The following is a 5,329-nucleotide window of genomic DNA, read 5'->3' on the forward strand; positions in this document are numbered from 1 at the left end:
ATATCCATAACTGAGCCTAATCATTTCAGATATGGCCCGCCCTGCAGCAAGCCCAAGTGGCTCCCATCTCCTTCTCTACACACTGTGGCTCAGCCAACACAGTCAAAGGTTGTTTGGTTTCTAGCTGCCAGATCAGCCCTTGGTTCACACTGAGCTGCAGTCAACCAAAATCTCCAAGTCAGTTTCACATACAACACCATCAAGATGGGATTCCTTCTCCTTTCACCTTTTTTTTTAAATCACTAAGTACAAAACTCTACTTTTATCTTCATTTTGACCCTCCTTTCTAGTCTTTCAGATTCAGTTCCCCTAGTCCCAGAGGAGGAAGTTACATTTCAGACCTGTCAGGTGACTCAGCCCCATCCACACAAAGAGTCTTTGTTAGTTACAGCCAGTCACCTCTGACTTCCCTGGGGACAACCCGGACTGTGCAAAGATGCTTCTGGTTTTGAATACCCATGGGGATGAGCAGGGAGATGGGGCTCATCTAGGCCAAGGACATGTAAGACTATTTTGAAGAAGAGGACCCTCCCTAAGACCTGCAGGCATAGCTTTCAGAAAAGGTTGGAGTAACATCTACTTTCAAGTCCAAAACCACTCTTGAGAAATGAAACTAATTGTACAGAAAGATTGATGCAAATGCATGCCCCTCCTGGTAGCAAATGGAGGCAAGATTTCCAGACGGCACCTCTTGGTGCTCAATAAACATGGAGTGACTATAGAATAAATGAAACAAAAATGAGGATGACTTTGAAGACCATAGAGTGCTGGACACAGCACACTTGCTGTGCAGGGGGAGGACAGTGGCCCTGGGGGAGAGATAGTGGCTGCCCAAGGCACGGGCATAGAGGACTTGTGTGCCCAGAGATCAAAGAGTTGCCCCCAGCTGTCTGGTAGCAGAGCACTGGGCTCTAGAAATTTCTGATCTTTGCCCAGGTCTTTGGGTATCTTGTTTTACTCTCTTGGTATTTTATCCTGCCCTCTGTTCCCTCCTCCATCATTTTTTTCCTGGGAAGAGCTGGTGTGAAGATTAATTCAAAACAAAACTGCTATTTTGAAAAGCCAGCTATTTCACTCCTACATTCCCAAGAAAGATCTGATGTGAAATCAGTTCTCAGGAAGTTTTCCATAATTCCCAGATATCATTGCTTCCATCAGCACAGACTCCAAGGGGGGAGGGCAGAAGAGCTGGGAAGAAACAAATACAGTTGCTCTCACTTCAGAGAGAGGTGAACTGAGGCAGAGGCTCAGCCTGAGATAGGAGGTGACTGCAGCAAACAGAAGGCCCCCCACTGGCATTTCCAAGGACAGCGTTCTGCCTGTAACTCCCCAAAACCTGGCTCATGGGAACCGAATCCTCACCATTTCTTCCAGGAGACAGAATGAGGCTTGAGAAAGCAGCCTCTTCAAGGACACTTAGAATTACAAACGCAGAAAGCAGGACCCCCAGCTTCTGCTCTTGATTATTATTTTTAAAAATTTTTTTTTTTTTATTGATTTCAGAGAGAAGAAGGTAGAAGGAGAGAGAGAGATAGAAACATCAATAGTGAGAGGGAATCTTTGATCAGCTGCCTCCTGCACGCCACCTACTGGGGTGGGGATCAAGCCCGCAACCAGGGCATGTGCCCTGACTGGGAATCGAACCATGACCTCCTGGTTCATAGGTGGACGCTCAACCACTGAGCCATGCGGGCTGGGCGCTTCTTATTGTTTTGTTTTGATAATTCACATGAATTAAACAGCTTTTTGAAATAATTTTTATTAGAATTGTAAACTTGAGGGCAAAGGATGGTGTCTTTTTCATCTCTGTGTCCCACCCTGGTGCTTAGAGAGTCCCTTATACATAGTTGGTGTGTAATAAATATTTCATAAAATGATAATAAGTCCTTTCTCACCCAGAACACTCAGGCCCATATTAAACTTATATTGACTGAGTCCCTAACCAGTGCCAGCCAGCATGTCAAGCACTTTGCAAATGTCAGGCGGAGAGTGGGGAGGCGGGGTCTTCCCTGAAGGCTGTTTGCCACACAGCTGTGCCTGCACGACCTACCCAGGCGGCTCCAGTCCTTCTGAGCGGCAGAAAGAGGTCCGAGATCAAACAGCCTGGTGTGGAATTCCACAGTTCGCTTATTCACAAACGAACCCTGAATGTCAAATGGTAGTGAAATATATCAAGAAACACACCCCACTTTATTTTTTCACTAAGAAAGCCGCTATTGTCCAGTCTCAGCTGAGACGGGGTCAAGCAGGGACAAGGCTCCTTTGCCTGCTCTCTGGCTCCCGGCGAGTTTCCTAAGATGTTTCTGCGGATCTAATGCCATTGTAAGCCCAGCTGTCTTTGAGCAATTGAGGCCTTACTCCCTGGGGGCAGTGACCCCTGAATGGTCAGGACAGATAATGAAGGGGTAGGCTTCCCCGGGTGGTCCCAGGCCATTTGGCACAGCAGGGTGTCTGGACTGAAGGGTCTGGAGCTATTCTTTTCCCCAGAGGCCCCGTCAGCAACATTGCCAGCAGCTGAGCTGTTCCTGTGAAGTGCATTGCTGTGCCCATCACGGGAAAGCTATGGCAGAGACTCCTACTGTCCCCCACTATCCGTTTTCCCTTCCTTCCTTAGTAATAGACCCCCCTCCCCAATATTTAGCTGACACCCTTCCGGCCTCCCTTGCTGGTTGCGTCTGTTTGTCCAGTGATGTAAGGGAAAGTGGTGTGTGGGTGAGAGGAGAGAGGGGGTAGGGAGGGAGGAGGGAATGGATGTGCCAAATGCTGAGGATGGTGGGAAGGCAAGATAAAAAGATACTGGGTTCTTGACAACTTCAGGAAGCCTAAATCCAGACTTCATTTACATAAGAAGAAAATAGATTTCTATCTTGTTTAAACTCTTTTGGGGGTGGGAGGGTGAGGCCACTAAAAGCCAAATCTAATCCTCTCTGGCACCTGGGTAGGGCATGAGGCTGCTTGTCCACGGACGGTTTGAAGACTCCTGGAAGCGGAACGCTTACTCCAGAACTGTTTTCCAAGCCATGAGTGGGGATCCAGATCACGGTTCCCCAGGGCCGCTGCCTATCAGCTTGGGGCGAGGGTTGGGGTTCAAAACAGTCTCTGGAGGGATTCTCAAGGAAGGGCTCCGCGGGCAGAAAACCTACCATGGTCTAAACATTCTGCATGGCCAGTCTCTCAGGGTCTCCTTTCCAAGGCTGTGTTGCTAAAAGCACAGTAGAGACAGATGACATGGTTTGGAGGGAGGGCGGGAAATGGTTTTAATAAGCAGAGAGGAAAAGTAAGGCAGTATTTTACAGACGCCAGCCTCTCTACCCCGGTTTCTCTGTTACTATTTTCCTCTGCCTCCTCTTTTTCTCCTTTAACTAAAGAAACACATTGTCTTTGATTCAGAAATCAGTTTACACTTCATCCAGCTAGCAGACAGCTTTCTTTAAATTGAAAGTGATATAATTCCAATTCAAATGGGCTTAAGCAAAAAATAAGCCCAGCCGGGGTGGCTCTAAGGTTGAGTGTCAACCCATGAACCAGAAGGTTATGGTTTGATTCCCGGTCAGGTCGCATCCACGTGTTGCGGGATCGATCCCCAGTAGGGGGCATGCAGGAAGCAGCCAATCGATGATTCTCTCTTATTATTGATGTTTCTATCTCTTTCTCCCTCTCCCTTCCTCTCTGAGGTATATATATATAAATAACCTCTCATCTTTGCTTTCTTCTACATGCCTCTCCCTCCCCAAGTGGTGGCAAGATGGCCACCAGAAGCCGTAGGGTCACATTGACCCCGTTTAGGAAGCCCAGGGGAAAGGCAGACCCTCTCTCCCAGCAGGTTCAGCAAAAATCCTGGCACTAACTCTTCGACTGACAGAGGCCTGGGCCTGTTCCTGAGCGCACTGCTGATTGGCAGGTGGGGTGTCTGTGCGGAGCCTGGGTAGAGACAGCCTCACCGGGGAGCAAGGGAAGGGCAATGCTCCAAGGAAAATCAGCACAACGCTGAGCAGCCAGAAGAAAGTTTTAAAATGTTACGTCCAGGAACACCTGGATTCCATAAATCCTGCCCAGGAGGCAAAGCTGGTTTGCTAATTTCTGTGCTCTTCATTCAAGAGACACACACATGGGAGAGACACAGAAAGGGAAACTAGAAGGGGGAGGGGAGGATGGAATTCATTTGTTTCCAAGTCGAAGCTAGAACCGCCCAGATGAGACCAGGGAGGTACTGAGCGTGTGGTCACTTGCTGTATGGTGGGGCAGGGGCCTTGGAACTATGAATAAGCATGTCTTCTGAATCATAATTGCTTATTTGAAATCATGGTCAAATTTCCCTGCACACAAGAGCTGGATGTCAAGAGCAGTTAGGCGGGGACATTAGGGAACCCCAGCTCCCTGCAAAACCAGCTCAGCAAGATGTGCTGGTGGAACTACTCTACTCAGCTGAGGGGAGGACAGCTATCAGCACCCCACCCGAAACCCCGACCCTGCCCAGGGATTGGAGGCCTCAGGGAAATGCCTAGATGCCCCACCTCAAGGAAGAGGCCGGGCCTCACAGCCAGGAGACACACCAGGCCCTCTACATGCACACACAAGCACTCACACATTCACCCTGTCACTGTCACCTTACGAAGCAGGCATTCTACTGCAGAGGGGGAAGCTGAGACCTACACCTGCAGCTTAAGGGACTAGTACAGAGATTCTTCATCACCAGTGACAATGCCCCTTCCCAAATAAAAGTGACCAAACCTGCCATATGTCACCAGCACTGGTGTTGGTCTGTGTGGGAAAGGGGGAGACAGGCCAGAGCAGCCCACCGCTTCTGCCAAGCGCTGTGATCTAAGGGGCACTGAGGGGTTTACATGTACACGTGCCCACTGGGGGAACGCTGCCCGCCTCACCTGCCAGCTCAGGACTGGGCCAAGTCCGAGATGCCCATGGCTAAAATGGGCACCCCCTTTTCCTTCTTCCTGGATTCGTGGGTGCTTAGACACCTGCAGTTAGAAACTGTATTGGGAATTTAATTCTTTTCTGCAGCTTAGTGCTAAGAACTGAGGATCAGGATTTTGAGTTCACAGCACAGCCTTTTTTTATACCATTTCCTAAAATCACAGTCATCTCCCATCTTCCGCAAGATTACAGTCATCGAAAATCCGGACTGTGGATCCTCTCAGGACCAACCTGGAGGACAGAAGATGCGTTCTCATGGAATAAAGCAAAACTATCCTTATTTTAAAAAATCAAGACCAGAAGTCTTACACCATTTAGACTTTACAGACTAATAAAATCTAAGCCGCAGGGTTAAACATAACAAACAACACACAGGAACTAATATTAAAGACATTAT

The sequence above is a fragment of the Myotis daubentonii genome, chromosome 1 (genome assembly GCF_963259705.1).
Source record: "Myotis daubentonii chromosome 1, mMyoDau2.1, whole genome shotgun sequence".
Taxonomy (NCBI): domain Eukaryota; kingdom Metazoa; phylum Chordata; class Mammalia; order Chiroptera; family Vespertilionidae; genus Myotis; species Myotis daubentonii.